This window comes from Sorex fumeus, unplaced genomic scaffold, assembly GCF_029834395.1.
Source record: "Sorex fumeus unplaced genomic scaffold, SorFum_2.1 ptg000019l, whole genome shotgun sequence".
Classification (NCBI taxonomy): domain Eukaryota; kingdom Metazoa; phylum Chordata; class Mammalia; order Eulipotyphla; family Soricidae; genus Sorex; species Sorex fumeus.
Genome location: NW_026606076.1, coordinates 3841312 through 3861916, shown reverse-complemented (window position 1 = coordinate 3861916; position 20605 = coordinate 3841312).

Here is a 20605-nt window from a genome sequence, read left to right as displayed (position 1 = left end):
ATCAGGACCCCACCTTTGGGGATTGAGGAAGTAAGGGCAACTGAGTCTTAAGTCAAGAGAGCAGGTGTCCAGGAGGTAATATTATCTGGAGACAATCAACTCCCAAGACACAGGCTTGTCTTATAATTATCTTCCTGTACCTATACAAAAAGCAATTGCTCTGAAATAGCTAACCATGCAAAGGACATTAAGAAAAAGAGAAAGACAATATTTACAAGTCAAAATATTATCTGGAGACAATCAACTCCCAAGCCACAGGCTTGTCTTATAACTGTCTTCCTGTAACCATACAAATAGCAATTGCTCTGAAATAGCTAACCATGCAAAGGACATTAAGAAAAAGAGAAAAACAATATATACAAGTCAAAGTCTGATCAGGAGACAAAGGTAATTGACAGGTTGGGGGCAATCAACAAATAAAAGCTCCCAGTGGCCATGGAGGAAGGGCAAACCAATATTATCCTTAATATCTGGCGATGCTCAGGGGGTTCTCATGGCTGCACTCAGATATTAATTCTGTCGGTGCTCCGGGAGACTCCACAGGATCCTGGTGGTTGAACCTAGTTTGGCCATGTGCAAGCAACACCCAACAGCAATCTACAGTTGCTCTGGTCTCAATTGGAAACAGTTTTGATGAGCTTAACTCTGCACAGAACATCGTTTGAAAGGATGGAAGGGGCCCCATTGTAAAAATTTTTATAAGTGGAAATATGAGTCAACTCCTAAGCTCCCCACATCCCAGCAGGTCATTTCGTTTACTTGATTACTCACGAGGTTGGTCACATTCCTTGATCCCACATATGTCACTTTACTAATATTAAAAGAAAAAAAGAAAACAGTTATGATTGGAAAGAACAAAATTCCATCCATCTATGAGTCAGATGGTGCTCAGGGGACCAATTGGAATTCAGGACATTGTACCAATATTGACTGCATGCAACCCACTGTACTAATCCGATGCTCAGTTTAAAATAATGTTTGTAAAACTCCCTCCTGAGGTTTTCTTGTAGCTGAGAGTCCACTGTTAGCGTTTTGCCAAGGGATAGAGCATTGTCTAGACCGTGCTCTCTGATGTTCTTACCAGCCTTTGCTCCTGTTCCATTTCTCCATCTCTCTGGGTTTCTCCTAGCCCAGTTTCTCTCTTAAGACCAGGGATGACTTCGGAGTCACTGGTTTCACCCCCATCTCGATTTATTAGTTCCCCGTGAGTCTCATTGTCCCTTCCCCCACCAGTTACCTACCTGCAGAGTTTGATTTCTTTTTACATGAAAACTCTCATGGTATAGAATAACAATTAGATTCCTTCTTTGCTCTTCTACATGGAAGCAGCCAGCCCTGGTGGAATATTTTTTCCTGCACACTGTGATAAAGGCTCAACTGAGCAATTTTTCCCTCATTCCCATGCAGATGCTGAGACAGGTGAGATGTCTTCTGAGGGCGATTGGAAGAACACCTTTCCTGTGTCCTCAGCACCATCACGTTCCCTTAGAAGCCCATAATGGACAGAATCCCCAGAAAAGTAAGCACTGAGGATAAACTTTTCAGTCCAGCCTCACCCTGCTGGGACTATGTGAACATATAAACAGGAGAGAAACTGATTAAGTGTAAGGACTGTGGGGAGGCCTTCTGTGGATCCTCATACCTTATTCACAGGAAATTTCATAGTGGAGAGTACGTATGCATCTAAGGAATGTGTCGTGGCCTTTATATGAATCTTACATCTTAGTACGCACAGAAGAAGTCACACTGGAGAGAAACCATATACCTGTACGGAGTGGGAAATCTTTGCTTATTCCACAAGGCTTAGACCAGGGCTTATGCACAGAAAAACTCTCACTGGAGAGATAACTTATACATGTGAGTAATGTAGGAAAGGCCTTTGCTTATTCCTGAAGTCTTAGTTTTCACAATTTCCATTTTGGACGAAACCCTTGTACATGTGATGTAAGTGTAAAGGCCTTTCATTCCTACTCAGGTCTTTCTTAGCATAGAAAAGTCCATATAAAGAATGAAACATTATTCGTGTCACTACTGAGGGAGGGTCTTCACTTTCTATTCAAACTTTTTTGTCCACCAGAAAACACAAACTGCAGTGAATCCATATATATGTAAGGAGTGTGGCAAGGCCTTTGCTTATTTTGCAAGCCTTTTGAGGCACAGAAATTTTCATACTGGAGACAAATCTTATGTTTGTAAATACTTTGGCAAAGCCTTCAATTCGCCCTAACTCCTTATTAAACATAGGGAAATTCATACTCGAAAAAAAAATACGTAAGTATGTGAGAAGATCTTTACTCATACTCGAGCTTTGCTTTGTGTAGAAAAATTTATCCTGGATTGAGGCCTTATATATGTCAGGACTGCAGGAAGATTTTTATGCAATTAGCATAGCTTTCTGAACAGAAACATTCACAGTGGAGAGAACCCTCATAAGTGTAAGGAATGTAGAAAAGTCTTCAGTTTGTCTTCAGCCCTGTGCGTGTGAAAAGTCATTTTGCAGTGAAACCTTATATCTGTCAGGAGTGTGAGAAGCACTTTCCTGGATCCTCAGGCATTTTTATGCATAGGAGAATTCACACTGGAGAGAAACTGTATATATGTAAGAACATGGGAAGCCCTTTATTCACAACTGTGGCCTTTAAAGAGAGTACTGAAGAAAATCCTGTAGGGACGGAATAGAGGAAGACCATCATGTTCCCTCAAGCTTTAGTAAATATTAAAGTTATGCTGGATCAATCACTTCCATAATTACAATGGCCGGGGTCAGAAAATGAATCTTAGGTAAAACAATTTTAGTTTCAACAACTGGGTGGGGGATTCATACAGTAAGGAAGGAAATAATCCTGGTATGTGTGAAAGCTTCCTGTGATACTAGCACCATAAGTGAAAGATACTTGCTGATTATCACCTGGACCATAGTTATGGCAGTGTCCTGGCATTTGGACTTGCCAGTAAGTTAACTGGTAAATAATGTTTCTTAATGATGAAGCAAGGTGGAAGGAATTAAATAAGAATTAAATAGGTACAAAAATGCATTTTGCTGGGTACTGTCAAGACTCACCACGGTTTCATTCTTTGCTGTGACTCTGACTTGGCTCAGAAACCCTGGTTTGCGGGGCATCATGGCAGAAATCAACCATGATGCTGCAGTGAACCCTTTTGACATTGGATATTCAGCCAAACCTCCATTCTTCAGGCCCTTCTGCGTTATATTCTGGGAGCTGCATCCTGCTGTGCTGTCCATAGTTTGTGTCCAGGTCAGCCACATGCAAGGAAGCACTTTACTCGCTGTAGCGTATCAGCACTCATTGTATTCAACTTTCCATTGGATTTACACAAAGACTGAGGGTAAATGTTTTGAGATTTTTCTTTAGGAGCAGTTAAATCCTAACAATCGAATAGTCACCCAAATGGTAAACACCATGTAGATCTGTGCCAAAGGCCAAGCCAGTCTGCAAAGTGACCAGTGTGGTTTTCTGCCTGTTAGTCCCATGCGTGCCTCCATTCTAGGGGTTGGAATATCTCTCTCTATATATGTATATATATATATATATGTGCTATGTTTTGTGTACTTAATTATGTATTTTCATTTTTGAGCAATCCTGACAGTTCTTAAGGGTTACTCCTGGTGGTTCCCAGGCCACTATTGGGGATGTCAGGGACTGAACTCAGGTTGACCGAGTTCAAGGCAAGTGCCCAACCCACTGTACTACCCCTCAGGCCACTGTTCCTTTGAAATATTGTTTCTGAAACTGCCTCCTGGGGTTTTCCATGTAGGCATGCGTCCACTGCTCTCGTGTTGTTAAGGGGTAGAAGCCTTTCCTCCTGTTCCAGTGTCTCTCTGGCTCTCTGGGTTGTTCTAGATCAGTTCCTCTCTGCATCTCCAGGGCTGGCTTCAGAGTAAGGGTACAATACAGGATTAGGTGACTTCTATCTCCAGACCCCCACTTTGTGACTGAACACTGAAGCTACCACTTCTCCTCTCCTTTATTTGAGCCCATTCCACTACAGTACACTTTATTTTTTCTATTTGGTCACACCCAGAGGTGTTCAGGGGTTTCTCCTGGCTCTTCAGCATGCCTGGGCCTGCTTGGGAGACCATATAGAATACAGATGATTGAACCTGGGACAGCTGTGTGCAAGGCAAACGCCGGATCCGATGTGCTATCATTCCAGCCAGCCAGCCAGCCATCCAGCCAGCCAGCCAGCCTTACACATGTACCTGTATTTTCCTAGTTGTTTTCAGCGCTGCTGGTGTCTGGCCCTTTAAGGCTGCTTGCAGAAGCGGAAGTGACGTCACCGCAGGGCATTTAGGTGTTTGCCTGCAAGAACTACATCAGCCTCCACTTGTTACACAGGTTGGGGGCGAAGTGGCTGTCCCGCGTTGAAGGGGTCTGTGAAGGCCGGTTTGTGGCTGGACACTAGCTACCCCGTGCCTCCCTGTGTTCGCACTGAGGGCCGGGGCCAGGCCACCTAGGAGGACGCTTTCTCGCTCCTTTTTCAATCGTTTCCAAGATCCAGGCGGTTCCTGAGGCGCGGCGGGGTTTGGTGGGGGACGCGGAGGTTTGGTGAGTGCAGTGGGAGCTGTGCCAGGGCAAAGGGGTCGCGGTGTGAGTGCGTGGTTCTGGGGATCCCCTGCAGCTCCGCCGTGGGGTGGTGGCGGGTGGGCGCGGGGCTGAGCGCGGGGACTGCAGACCGTCGGGGCTGGGCCGTCCTGACCCTCCCAGCACGGGACTGCGCTGGGCCCTGTCCTGGACGCTTTGGCCTGTACCTTCCTCCTGTACAACTTGCAGATTCTCTTAGAGGACCGGAGAGATAGCACAGCATTTAGGGTGTTTGCTTTGCACCTGGACCACCCAACTTGGATCTCCGAGCTCCACCAGGACGTGTGCCTGAGCGGAGAGTCAGAAGTTTCTCATCCATATCGCCGCTGGTGCCTCCAAATCTATAAAAGGCCTGTTCATTTTTGAGGGGCAGGGGGGCAGCTCCCCAATAGCAAATGACACTGTAGCCCTCGGTCACTATTCAATAGTAGCCTTGATGTCCAGGGCCATCCTGGGGCCTTGGTCCTAGTAGTGGTTGCGGTTTGCAAATGGAAATTTATTTTGGGGCTATTTTAGATTGTATTTTGGGCACATCTGTGGAAGCTCAGGGTTTACGTCAGGAGCAGCACTGTGCAATTTTTTTCATCTTTAGGGGTCATGTGTGATACCGAGTATCTGGGTCAGCATGGGAAGCGCCCCTCCCAGCTTACTATCTCTGACTCCACGTTGTTGTTTTTTTCTAATGTAGAATTTCTGTACCCCAAAATCAAGTTGAAAATTGCACCCCGACTCTTCATCTCTCCCTGATCAGGGCAAAATCTGGCTGTTACATTGAGTACTGAGAATTGTGTTCAAATAATGTCTGGACACAAATGAAGTTACCGGCAGAGGAACAAAGGCACGCAGTCCCAGGGCTGAGATCTCCAAGCCTACTTGGATAGGGGCTGAGCATCCTCCACCCAGATCCTCCAAATTCCAGTAGGCGGGGGTCATACCAACGAACTGGTGTCCTGGTGCCGTGTAATCCCATCAATGGCCAAGACTATAAAACCCAGCCTCCGGAGGCGTGCGGCCGCATTTGCGACATCTTATCATCTCATTCCTACTTTGGACAAACTGGCAGGCTACCGAATGTAATCTGCCCACACGGCAGAGTCTGGCAAACTCCCCGTAGCGTACCCAATATGCCAAATACCAGTAACAATGAAGGGTCTCATTCTCCTAACTCTGAAAGAGCCTTGAATATAGCACTTTTTAAAAAAATACTCAGGGCTAGGATGAAGGAGACGTTACTGGGGGCTGCTCGAGGCAATCGACGAATAATGTCTGGTCATGTGCTGCATGCATTTGGTGGCCATGATTGATCTCCCCACCCTGGGCAGTGAAGGGTGAGAGAGGATCGAAGAAGGAAACAGGGGCCAGGCTCTTGGTGATCTGCTGGATATTAACTTACAGTGTTTTAGGCTTCATCTGCGAATTGCCCCTCTTGCTCCTCCCAGAGAAGCTTATCCTGTCCTTGCTAACATACCTAATTTAGTTAAAGTTTATCTTTAACATTTCCTTTGTATTTTCCCTCGCGTTGTCTCAGTTCCCGAAGTCAGTCTTGATTACCTATATGCCATGACTTTCTGTTAATTCTCAACTTCGTATTTGTACTGCTTTGTAGTTGAAGTGCTGTGTATTTGTACCTGCTTTTCTATTTCCCCTTTAGATTTTTTATGTTTTTATTATTCAACAGTGTGTTTGGTTAAACAGAGTAAGACCATCAATGCTATGCTCCTAATATTTGGGAGTTGATTGACTCTGAAGTTATCTACTCCTGGGCACAATTGCTTGGTCATCATTACTTGACTCAGGTTACAGTTGCTGTAGTTCTTAACACCCCAAAAGGGACATTCTGCCGTGGTACTTGGATGGACCTGGGGCAAATGGCAAAACTACCCCCGGCTTCAAAATGGAACATTCTAGAAAGCAGATATGCAAGGTCTTGATGCAGACAGTTACAACGTTAGAGACAGGACCCCCATGGGAAAGGAAAAGCTGAACTGGCCTGAGGACTTAGTTTGGGATTTTCACTAAAAGCCTTGTTTGTTCTCAGAGCATTAAGTGTTTTACGTTTTAGCATTTAAGTTTTAGCATCAAGTGTTAAAAGCCTTATTTGCTCTCAGAGCCCAGAGAATTAAGTGTTGGGATCTTTGTCTCTTACTGTTTATCCAAACAATTGCAAGTATTGATAACTTATACAACTAGAGGAAAAAGATAAAAGCAAAAGCAATGTAGATGTCCCTGGCAGACAGAATGTCTCCTTGGGTGAATGAGAATTTCCTCTGCCAAATGCTTATCTGTGTAAATGACCACTCACTCCTATGTCCTTACCTCATGCCCCCTCAGATGTTCTATAAGTGTGGTAGCTATTCTGCATTAAACGGCCATTTTCACCATCAGGCTGTGGTTTTCTGTCTCCCTTTCTCTCTCTGTTGGGAGGGGCTCAGGAGGTGAGGAGGCAGCACTGGACCACCAACACCTCACCACACACCCGCATTTTACTTTGTGCACTTACAGTGATTAGTTGCTCTTTATTCCATTCGCCTGCGCACCCATAGCAGTCTCCCACTTCTCCTCATTCCCTCTCCTCACCCGTCTCCAACAGCCTTTATTCTCCAGCCCATCCCACAGAGTTAGGGTAAGCAAATACTGAGACATATGGTTGTACAATCAAAGGATGTAAATCTGTTCCCCAGGGGAAACTTCTAGGACAAAAATCTGACTTGGAAGGAGAGATCAGCTCAAGGGCATGATTTTCTCTACAGACATATTTTTCTTTGCTCTATTCATTGAAACAGTCATCTTAAACTTGCATTTAATCTTTCTGATCACTTTGAATGGACACAGCAAGAGATCTATTAAGCTTATAGGGTGGATCTATTGGGGATATTTCCTATAGCACCCAGACTACACTCTTCAGGACAGGTTACTCCTTCCTAACCCCAGCAGGATCCTTATCCAGTTGCTTATGTTTGGGTCATGATGGAATTTTTTATGGTGCTTATCTGCCCCTTTTCAATGCCAGGGTAGCTCACAGCTATCCTGGGTCTATCCAGTGTCTTGCTTTTGGGGTGCTAGGAACATAGGGCTACTGAGGCTTCAGTCAGGATCACAATCATCCTGTTGTTTGTGGATTGCCTCGAGCAGGCACCAGTAACGTCTCATTCGTCCTAGCCCTGAGATTTTAAAAAGTGCCATATTCAAGACTCTTTTAGGGTTAGGAGAATGACACCCATCATTGTTACTGGTATTTGGCATATTGGGTACGCTACAGGGAATTTGCCAGACTCTGCTGTGTGGGCAGGTTACATTCGGTAGCCTGCCATGTTGTCCAAAGTAAGAAAGAGATCATAAGATTCCCCACTTCTGGGAGCAGGGTTTTATAGACTCTGGGTCTTGGTGGAGGATTCTGGGTGAAGGATCTGGGTGGAGGATACTCAGCCCCGATCCGAGCAGGCTTGGAGATCTCAGCCCCAGGACTGCATGTCGATGTTAAGCTGAGGCGTGAGTCTCATAAATTTGACAATATGAGTAAATAGTATCTGTAGTCAATTAACTCTGAAATTACAAAAGCATAACATTGTATTCCTTTGGCTCTACAAAGCTGAGGGCGGGGGAGGGGAGGGCATGGCGATCCCGATCTTCCCAGCACTATCTTCCCAACATGGGACTGAACTGGTCCTTGTCCAGGAGCAAAATGGATATTTGTCTAAAGTAAACTGCAGAGGACATAAAAAAGGAGAAGGTCAAAATTTGACTTACAAACACAAAATCCAGAGATCTCTGAAGAATCTGACTTTACAATTCACAAGTTGTGGTTATGGGAAATGGGTGATTAATGCAAAGGGGAAGCAGAGCACCTGGAATTTAAAGATGAATACTAAGGAAATGGGACTGATTCAGCAGCATTGTGATGGGTGTTATTCAGTAAGCCTAAGCTCCTTGTAGCAGAGGAGAAATGATGGACAAATGTTAAACCTAAATTGTTTAGAACTAGAATCGAACCAGGGTAAAGGGTTTTGTTTTTTTAAGCAAGAAAGTTTTGATTTTTCAGGAGTCAGGACATTTGCCCTGGATGTACTAGGAGCACATTTACTTAGGGCCGGAGCCATAGTACAGTGAGTAAGGACTTAAGAATCCAAGCAATCGACGCAGGTTCTATCCCCTGCATCCCATATGGCCTGTACCAGAGTGATTCCTGCGTATAAAGCTAGGAGTAAGCCCTGAATCTGCCAGTTGTGGCCCCCAAACAAAAATCACAAAAAGACACACTTGTATATACACACTTATATGCACATATAATTAAGAAAGATGCAAAATCGAGAAAGAACAATAGGGATTCAGAAGAAACTGTGAGAATCTGTAGCAGGGAAAGATCAATAATAGGGGATTTTTAAGGACCAGTAATTTGACTTTTTAAATGTATCACTCTAGAATTTGTCTTTGCACATCATTTTCCCTGTCTTCAGTAGAATTTGCCTTTTTTGTGGTTATATTTTTCGCCACAGCCTACAGTGCTCAATGTTTACTCTTGTCTCTGAGCTCAGGGATCATTTGACAAGATTCAGGGTAACATTGTATGTCTAGATATCATTGGTTTAATGTTTGGTGACAACTGCAGGATCCGGGGACTTCTTCTCCTTACCCCCAGTCCCTCAGTGTGTGGCCGACCACTCTAGCATTTGCCTCTCCACTCCTTTATTCGAGTCCATCCCCCTTGCAGCACAGATTCACCTGGGTGGCAAAAAAGGTTCTCAGTGCCTAGAGTCTGGCTCTTTAAGGCACCTTATGGAAACGGAAGTGATGTCATAAGTGATGTCATAAATGTCATGGTTCATTTTCCATCCCTGACACAGACACCGGGGCTGTTGCTCACTTGGCAAAGGACAAGTAAATTTGTGCACCATCCTGGAAGGGGGACTCTGAAAAAGGATTTAGTTGCAGGACTCGAGCAACTTCCTCTGAGCACCCGTGCCTTCCCGTTTCCACACTCTGAGCCGAGGGGCCGAGCCAGCTTGGGGAACACTTTTTCGCTGGTTTTTCACTTGTTCGCCATCATCCAGGTGGATCCTGAGGTGTGGTAGAGGTATTAGTGGGACACAGAGCTTTGGGGGTACAGTGGAGGCTGTCTCAGGGTTCCGGGCTGGCAGTTGTGAGTGCATGATCTTGGGGTGCCTCTTTGGCCACGATCGTCTCCAGCTCAAGGATAGGGCAGTAGTGGGTGAATGTGGGACTCAGCCAGGGGCTTGGCCGTCCCAACCCTCCCAGAAGTTCCATGTTTGAACCATCGGCCCTAATCTTGCTTCTGTAGAATCTCCAGATTTGAGGGGCAGAGCTTCAGCCCCTCCACCTAATGCAGGAGACCTGTTGCTGGTCATCTTCATTGTCTGCCGTGAGAGCCAGGATCATGCAGGATATGTGGGGGTAGGGGGGAAGAGGACCTGCAGGTGACTGAGGTTTGCCAATGAAAATGTATTTGGGGGACTATTTTTGATTTTTTTTTGTTTTTTGGGGGGAGACAGTGCACATGCCTGGAGATGCTCATGACTTACTTTAGCCTCTAAGCTTAGGAATTATCCCTGGCGCTGATGGGGGCCATGTGGGATGCAGAGGATTGATGGGTTCATCTAGTCCAATGCCAAACTCACATTACTGCCTGTCCAACGACAATACTGGTGTATCTTTTTCTGGATCATGAATTTCACCTCCCTCACATCAAGCTATAAAGCAGCCCTGACTCTTCATCTCTCCCTGAGCAGACAAACCCTAGTATTGGGGTAAATACTGAGGGTAAAGAGGTTTTTAATGGTTATTTTTTGAAAGAAGATTTTTGTGTGTGGGGGAGGGAGAGCTATGTTCATGACTCACTCCTGGTATTTTTGGAAGAAATTTTCATAGGGAGCGGTGGAGCAAAAGTACCGCAAGTAGGGTGATTGCCTTGCACACAGCCAACCCAAATTCTGTGTCTTGAATCCCACTGGTCCCCACACCTGCTGGGAGTGAAACCTGAATGCAGAGCTAGGAATACTCCCTGAGCAATGCTGGTTCTGATTCAAAGAAGAAAAACATGCACACACACTCGCACAGACACATACACATGCACACAGAAAACATGTGATCGCAGAAAAAGAGAATAATAATTTATGGAAAACCATGCCAGAAAAACAAAGTTCTAAGGACCTGCTATTTGACTATTTAAATGTTCTTCCCTCTTATTTTGCACATGAATTCTGTTTGTTACCTATGTGTCGAATTTGCCCTTTTTTGCCGTGTTTTTGGTCATAATCTACAGTGCTCAGGTCTTAACTCCTGACAGTTCATATTATGGTCCTTAGTAAATGCCCTGGTTATTTGAATTATTTTGCTATACAACCGACTGTTTGTGTGGTTTTCTAATATATTCTTGCACGGCAGGAGCAAGTGTTGGCTGAGGCTAATGCAGATGTGCTTTTTCAGGGTTAGAGTAAATCAGGACCCATAAGGGTTCAGGTCCAGCACGAGAGAGCAAGGCTGTGCCTCTGACCCAGCTGTACCCAGAAGTGATCTCGGTTCCCGGGACAGAGTGCCCAGGTGCATGTACTTGTCCCTTCTGCAAGAGAGTGGCTGGAGTTTTGTCCACTCTAAGTCCCTGTGGCTTTACCCATGACAGAGCCTCATCCAGGCTATAGTTCCCAGGGGACAGCACTGCTGCCAGCTCTAGGAGCACCGGGACTCAGAGTCAGCCGCTGGCTGGGCCTGTAGGGATCTTCCTGTGCAGTCCAGGGAGGAATCCGGAGATCAGAGAAGGCTGCCGTTTCCTCCCCTGTAGCCTGTGCCTCAGCTCCTATCCTGGAGTGCAGCACAGATGCCAACAAAATTTGCATCCCCAGCGGAGACAGGAGCTTCTGCCATTGTCTCCCTGAGGTGGGATTGTGAGGTTGTGTCTGGTCTGAGCTCAAGGGTGGGAGGAGGTGGCTCTCTGGTGCTCTCTGTTCTGACTTCTCCAGGTCTTTGCAAGGAGCCTCCTGCTGATCCTCAGAACAGCAGTGGCGGGAGAAGATGGTGATGCGGCTTCTGATAAACCGTCCAAAGGTAGGAGTAGAGGGACAGAATGGCATGAGGAAGTACAGGAGTGCCCGGGCTTCCTGGGCGATCTGTTTTGAGTTTCTTTTGAACGGATTCCAAGATGAGACTTCCAATCGGACCACCCCATATTTGGCTTTGGGACTGACCCAGCAGTGCATGAGGAGTACTCAAAACTCAGTGCTCAATGATTATTCCTGACAGGTCTAGGCTACCAATGGGATGTTGGGGGACCAAAGATTTTGTCCTGGGTTTTCTGTTTTATTTCGGGTGGCAGAGCAATCATTCCTTGTGCTGCACTCTGGCATTGCCTCTGGCAGTGCTTGTAGGACCATATGGGATGGTGGGGATCACCAGCCCTACACGCTGTCCCCGGTACAGCTGTCCTTTTACGCCAACCTGCTGTTTCTTTTTTTTATTGCTTTGTTTTTGTACTGAGCCATTCTCTTGACTCTGTGCTATAGATTCACAACTGATGGGCATCCGAACACCCTGGGGTGTGCTGGCCCAATTTGCGCCCTGAAAACTATAGTGACTTGGGTCCCAGGACTTGCTTTTCCCCTGTTTTGTCCCTCCTGCTCTGGAGAGCCTCACCTTCTCAGTCATACAGTCTTACGTTCACATAATCCTATGTGTGGATGTCTGGGCATGTGCCGATCACAAGTAGAAAGAGCCAAGGATATCTGAGGCCAGTAGAGATGTTGGGGTCAAGAAACTTCTACCTTCTTTGTGCAGGATTTGGGGCAGTCCTGAGCAGTGAGTTCCTACAGGCACACATGCCATGCACTTCTCTGAGTAGTTTTCTATATGTACTGTCGAGTTTTAAATCCTAGTGATCATGAGCTGTGGGGGTGCAGCGGTGAGCATGCAGTGTTTTTTGCTACACCCAGGGATAGTCTTTTGGATCGTACAATTCTGTGTTCAGGTGATCCTCTCTACAGTGTTCACTGGAACAGTACTGCTCGAGTTTGGTCCTGGGGTTACCAGGAAAGGCAGATACATCCAAGAACCTTCTGTATATTGTCCTACCACTTGAGCAGATCCAGCTGCCTTATGTGATTTCTGGGGCCCGTCAACAATGCGTGTGCATGGAGGCTGGTTCATTTGTAGGGGAGAGGCCCAGCGACAATAAGGACCCTGGGACTTGGCCTCACAGTAGTGGGAATGAGGCTAAGATAGACTCTGACACTCACCCTCTCCGTGTGCTGACTCAGGACGCAGTGACCTTCCATGACGTGGCTGTGAACTTCACTCCGGAGGAATGGTCATGCCTGGCGGCCTCTCAGCAGAAGCTCTACAGGGATGTAATGCTGGAGACCTACCAGCATCTTCAGGCTGTCGGTGAGAGCAGTGTGGAGTCAACCGTGTCTGAACAAACCCGCGTGGGCTCCCTGGACTTGGGAGGCAGCTGTGTGTCCAACAGTATCTCTGTGGCGGGCTGGGATGTTGGATAGCTGTTCCCTCCCTGTTTTTTTTTTTTTAGCGTTCACCTGTGGATACACAGGGCTTACTCTCAGCTTTGCGCTCAGGAATCACTCTTGTGGGGTAGCAGTACTCTATGGGGTGATTCAGATCAACCCGTTTCAACTGTGTCCATGGGAAGATCCCTCTCTGCCCAGTTATCACCCAGGTCCCCTTAAATAATTCCATCCATTGGTGAATCAATTTACTTTGTGTACTACACGAACTTTTGTGTGTTTAATTGGTTTTGCTGTTGCCTTTGTTTGGGGGCACAGTCCACAGTTCTCCTGGCTCTGTGCTAAAGGATGACGCCTAAGAGTCTCAGGGGCCATGGGGTACCATGGACTGAAACCTCTTGGCAACTTAAAATGTTGTTGCCTAACCCCCAGTACTTTTGCACCAGTCACTCAAGTCAGACCGTTTTTGCTTAGGGATTAGGGATTATTCCTGCCTGTGTTTTCAGGATCCACACCTGGCCTTGCTCCAAGATCATATGGGCTGCCTGGGATCAACCCACATGTGTGTGCAGCGCTTCTGTCCTATGTGCTGTACTATCTCTCCCACCACAGGGGATTTGATATCTTGTCTCTCAACTCATTAGACGCTGCCCTATTTCAGTCCTTGGATTTACTTCTAATGGTTCTTGTGAGACTTCAGCAGCTCTCAGGGTTTTCTTATGGACTCTGCACTCAGGGATCACTCCTCGCTGGTATGACTGACCCTAGGGGATGTTGGTTATTGCAACTAGATTGACTGTGAGAAACTCCTGCTGTGGTCTCTTTCTGGATACATGTTTTAGCTTTAAAAAATAAGGGTCTCTTTCCACCCTCGGCCATTTCCTCATTTTTAATGCACGTAGTTTTACTGAAATCTGTGATGAGTTCATGAGGAACTCAGGAAACTCCATGTGGTGCTGGGCCTAGAGATACAGTACAGGGAGGAAAGTGATTTTCTTACAAGTGGCGCATGTGGGTTAAATCCCCAGCATCCTATGTCATCCCCGAGCAAGAGCAGCAGTAATTTCTGAATAGAGAATCAGGATGCACCCCTGAGAATTTCCAGGTGAGACCCCAAACAAGACAAAAACCAACAACATACTGTGCTGATCAACCACCTGTGGGCCATACACAAGGACAGGTCTAGAGTATTTGTTGTATATTCTGGGCCCACCTATTTCACTCTTCAATTGAAACTTGGGTCTTACCTCTCGAATAACTACAAATATGTGTCATTTTGGAATGGACATTCTGTTCATGTCTTTCATATATTTGCCAAGTTATATCAGGAAAACATGTGTCACCTTGTTCCTGTCACTTATCCATGCCTCTGTCTCTGTCGCGGCAGGGCACACTGGGATGAAGCCTGCGGTGATCTCCTGGCTGGAAGGAGGAACCCTGAGGTTGGGGATGAGAGGCATGTGTTCCGGTGAGTGTCTGAGGACCCTTCCTGGCTCAGGCCCTGTGCAGTGTATGGGTGCCCTGAGCATGTATCAAACACGCTGCTGAGACTGGGGTCTTGCTCTCCTGGATCCTTGGGTCTGTGCTGCACTCACGTTGTTCTTCATTCCCCTGGACTGTCAGTCACAAAATGATCCTGTAATTTGCTTCCCTGGCTTTCAAATAAGTAAGACCATAACAGAGCTAGTTCGGATCTGAACGATAGTACAGCAGGGAGTGCCCTGCAATGCCCCAAGGTGACCTGTTCAATAATTTGTTCAATAATCTGGTTCCCTGAACATTACCAGGTCTGCTCAAAAACAAAAACAAAACCTAATTTGCAATTGCCAAGATCCTCACAGTTTTCCACTATCCGAATCTTTTCTTTAGTGTGGGACTCTTTGGACTTTGAAAACCACAGAGATGTACTCTTAAGTATATGGCATCATTTTGCTATATTTTTGGACAGTGCTTGAATTGCATGTTTTGTTCAGTTTCAGAACTGAAACCACGACTTCAGGATTTGGCATTACAGCACTTTGATTTGGGAATGGGGTCAGCAAGTACGAGTCAGTTGGTAAGATTCGCTAATTGAGAATAAATATTATTATTCCAGCAGGAGTGGACCAAGTATGTGATTGTTAAGGTGGAAGTCTGGGAATGGTAAGGAGGAATGCCAAAGCCTGATGTTTGGAGTAGAGTACTCTTAGCTTCACTAGGTGCTGAGATCAACCATGTAGAAAAATACTGTGAGTTTTGATATGCTTGACAGTGGTAGTTGTTTAGAAAGCTAATTTGTACGCCCTAGAGATGGTGCAGTGAGAAATATACTTGCTTTGCACAGGGATGTATGGTCCTTACCCAGCACACCTTATAGACACCATATCCCCAGAGAACTGATCCTAGACACTGCATGGTGTGCCCCTCAGCCCACCCAACCCACGATAAATAGAAACTACAAAACAGAAAGAACAAAAACTTCATTGATCCTGAAAGCCATCACTTGTGGTGAGAGCTTTGCAATGTCGATGTGGTCTGTCTCAGCTGTGTGGCGATGCAGTGTAATCTTTACCCCTGCATCACAGGTTCCACACTGAACTTTAACCAAACCCACATGTGGGTGTATTTCATTTTCTCTTGAAATGGATGTGTCAGTTTTCTATAGAAGGAATTAGTTCCAGTTGTATTCCTTCATTAATTTAAAGGGGGAAAGTCACAGAATTTACTGACTCTGCATTCATCAATTTTGTGCGTCCAACTTACAGTAACATGAAGTTATTCTATAGTAAGACAATTCATATGTCGGTAATTGCATTTGTGTTGTGCATATGTGTGCAACCACACCTGGAGGGCTCAGTTTTTTGACAGGAAGACTCAGTGAATAAGTCAATAATTAGAATCCTCTGTTGTTCTGCAGGAAAGCGGCCACTCCCCGTGGAATGTCTCTGATCCTTCACTGTATGACAATATCTTGAGTGAGCAATCCTGCCCTCAGCCCCATGCGGATGATGAGGCAGGCGGTATGTCTTCTGAGGGTGATCAGAATGTTGAGAGCTACCTCAATCTGAAGAAGCCCTCTTCTGGAAAAAGTTCCTTGGAGTGTGTTATTCTCAGTTCAGAGGCACAAAATCCCCCAGTGCGGCAGCTGCTAGGGAGAGGAGCACTGTTTAAAGTGAGTCCCTCACAGCAACATACCCTCAACCACAGTCACCATGAGCAGAACCCATCTATGTGTAAGGAATGTGGGGGGGCCTCCATGTGTTCTCAGCACTGTGGTGTTCCCTTAGAAAACCACAGTGGAGAGAATCCCCAGAAAAGTCATCCCCGAGAACAAAGTGTGAGTCAAGGGTTACTCCATCATGACCATATGAATATAAATTCAGGAGCGAAACCTTTTGCATGTGAAGCATGTGGGAAGGCCTTCGATAAATCATCACATCTTATTATGCATAGGAGAATTCATACAGGAGAGAAACCTCATAAATGTCACACATGTGGAAAGGCCTTTATTCACACCTCATCTCTTAATAGACATATGAAAACTCATAGTGGAGAGAAACCTCATAAATGTCAGACATGTGGGAAGGCCTTTATTCACACCTCATCTCTTAATAGACACATGAAAACTCATAGTAGAGAGAAGCCTTATATATGTCAGGAGTGTGGTAAGGCCTTTACTCAATCCTCAGTCCTCAGTATACATAGAAGCATTCACACTGGAGAGAAACCATATGTATGTAAGGAATGTGGAAAGGCCTTTACTCAATCCTCAAGCCTCAGTATACATAGGAGGATTCACACTGGAGAGAAACCATATATATGTCAGGAATGTGGGAAGGCCTTTGCTGTAGCCTCAAGTCTTCGTGTACATAGGAGAATTCACACTGGAGAGAAACCATATATATGTAAGGAATGTGGGAAGGCCTTTGCTAGAGCCTCAAAACTTACTGTACATAGGAGAATTCACACAGGAGAGAAACCGTATATATGTAAGGAATGTGGAAAGGCCTTTGCCGAATCCTCAAGACTTAGTTTACATAGGAGAAATCACAATGGAGAGAAACCATATATATGTAAGGAATGTGGAAAGGCCTTTGCTGTAGCCTCAAGACTTACTGCACATAGGAAAATTCACACTGGAGAGAAACCGTATATATGTAAGGAATGTGGAAAGGCCTTTGCTGAATTCTCAAGACTTAGTTTACATAGGAGAATTCACACTGGAGAGAAACCATATATATGTAAGGAATGGTGGAAAGGCCTTTGCTGTAGCCTCAAGACTTACTGCACATAGGAAAATTCACACTGTAGTGAAACCATATATATGTAAGGAATGTGGGAAGGCCTTTGCTGAAGCCTCAATACTTATTGTGCATAGGAGAATTCACACTAGCAAGAAACTGTATATATGTAAGGAATGCGGGAAGGCTTTTGCTGTAGCCTCAACACTTAGTGAACATAGAAAAATTAATACTGGAGAGAAACCATATATATGTATGGAATGTGGAAAGGCCTTTCCTTGAGCGTCAACACTTACTGCACATATGAAAATTCATCTCAGAGAGAAACCTCATCAGTGTCAGACATGTGGGACGGCATTCACACGGTTCTCTTCCCTTTCTCTTCACATGAGAATTCATACTGAAGAGAAGCCTTAGTTATGTCGGGAGTGTGGAATGGCCTTTACTACATCACAATTGACTGTACATAGGAAAATTCAAACTGGAGAGAAACTGTATATGTAAGGAATGTGGGAAGGACTCTGTATGTCCTCAATACTTAATGTACATAGAAGAATACACACTGGAGAGAAACCGTTTACATGTAAGAAATGTGGAAAGGTCTTTTGAGAAGCCTCAGATTTAGTGTACATAGGAGATTTAGTGTACATTGGGATAGGCTTCTCCTCATTTCATTGAAAGGCACCTGCTGATTTTCACCAGGGCTTCACCTATGCCACTGTTCTAGTGCTTGGAATTGTTTGTGTTTAACTTGTAAATAATGGGTCTTGGTGATGAAAATCAGAAGGTAGGTGACTGAATAAACAGGTACAGAAACACCCCCCTGCTCAGAGCTTTCACGGCTCACTACTCTGTTATTGATTGCTATACTTGTGACTTGGCCCAGGAGGCTGGTTCGCGGGAATTATGGCAGAAATTAACCAAGATGCAGCATTGAATACTTTGAAAATGGAAAAACAGGTAAACCTTCATTCTTCAGTCTTTCCTGTGTTAGGATTTGGAATGCTTGAGCACCCTGCAAATCCCAGTATGGGAACTTGATTGGCAGGTCACGCCAGCTTATAGGGCGCTTTCACACATTGTTTTTTTACTTGTTATGGATATCCAGGTTTTAGGGGATGTGGAGGTTTTGGGAGGTGCATTGAGGGCTCTTCTGTGGCGCATGTGTCATGGACGAGGGTGCGTTGTCCTGAGAGCCCCTACAGCCACGATTGCATTCAGGTCCAAGATGGCACTGGAGGGTGGGCACATAGACTTTAGTCCTTGGTGTGTGGCATTACAGCAATTTACTTTGGGAACAGGGGAATTGCATACAAGTGTGATGTAAGATTCTGTTGTTGAAACTAAATATTAGGCCATTGGAGTGCTCATTGGACCGAGCATGCGACTTGAAAGGTGGGGTCCGGCTCCATCCCTACAACCACATCTATGGTCTCAGCACCACAGAAAAAATATCGGAGCCTAATGCTGGGACTAGAGGATCTTTAACCTCAGTGGGTGACGAAATCTGGAAATTTATTTCATTGTATTGTTTTTTAAAGTTTTCATTAAAGTGCCGGGGTTTTCAAAGTTATTGATAGTTGTACTTAGGTGTACAATAATTGAACACCAATCCCTGCATCAGCTTCCTTCCACCCGTGTTCCTGTATTCCATCCCCACCCCGGGCCCCACTCTACCCCCTTCTGTTCTAGAAAATGACATGACTAATTTTCAGTAGTTGCGGCTTAGATCTCTTGTTTTCAGTACTGTTGCATCTGTGTTTTGGCTAAATGGCTACACTCCTCACTCATGTCACTGGCATACATAACTCCCTGATCCCTGTAAACTTCTGGTTCTCTTGCGCCCCAAATTTCTTTCTTTCTTTGTCTCTAAACACTGGAATCAGTGATGATTTAAGCAGCCCGTTTACAGTACATTTCCACATCCAGTGTTCTGTATTCCACAGGTGAGTGACATCATCCTGTTTTTGTTTATTTTTCTGGCTAACTTCACTCAAAACGGTATCTTCCAGTTCCAACCATGTTGCTGCACAAAAGCAGTAATTCTAAAACCTAAAATATGTATTTTTATTTATTTACTTTCCTTTTGAGGTTATATCCAGCGATGCTCAGGGGTAAATCCTAGCTCTCCACTCAAGAAGTATTTCTATTGGTGCTTGGGGGCCATATGGGATGCCTGGGATTGAAGCTGGGCTGGCTGTGTGCAATGCAAATGCCTAACCCTGTACTATGGCACCAACCCCCCCCCAATTCTTTTTATTCTAGGGTAAATAATGTGACTTTACATTTGATACACATCAAGGACAAGTGTCATTGCTGAAATGAACTCGATGGTTCAGCACTAGTGCTTTTGCTTTAGGAAAGGCACTTGCTTGGCACCAGGAAGAAAACTTGGGTTCCATCCCAGCACCCCACATGGCCCCCAGAGTCCCAACAGCAATAATCCCTGAGCAAAGGTGGTGTGACCCTCTCCCCACCTAAGTAAATAGAACAAGATAACAGAAAACTCATTGATCCTGGAGAGGAATCTGCCTCAGGTGAGATGTTTTCAAAGGTCTGTCTTGGCTGTATGGGATCAATCATTGCCTTCGCACGTGTATCCCACTAAGCTATCCCACTAAGCTCCACACTAAGCTAGTACCAAACCCAGTCTCGTTCCCCTTTTATTTTCCCTCTAAACTGGTGCTTCAGTTTTCTGCAGAGAGAGTTATTTCCACTTACTGTGTCTGTTCTTTGGAAAAAAATTTACACATATATGTGACCTGCTGTCGGTCTATTTTGCTTGTTAATCTTGCTGAAACGTCAGGTCGTTGCCTGAGGCATGTGCAAGCCACGGTGGCGAATAAATTCAATAGTGTCCAAAGAAAGTCGGTTTTTTCGTGGTTATCTCTCTCGGCCCCGAGAGACCCAGCAGCAGGAATCCCTGAGCAATGCTGGTGTGACCCTCTCCCCACCTAAGTAAATAGAACAAGATAACAGAAAACTCATTGATCCTCGAGAGGAATCTGCTTCAGGTGAGATGTTTTCAAAGGTCTGTCTCGGCTGTGTGGGGATGCATTATTGTCTTCGCACGTGTATCCCACTAAGCTATCCCACTAAGCTCCACACTAAGCTAGTACCAAACCCAGTCTCGTTCCCCTTTTATTTTCCCTCTAAACTGGTGCTTCAGTTTTCTGCAGAGAGAGTTATTTCCACTTACTGTGTCTGTTCTTTGGAAAAAAATTTACACATATATGTGACCTGCTGTCGGTCTATTTTGCTTGTTAATCTTGCTGAAACGTCAGGTCGTTGCCTGGAAAATCCACCCACATGTCAG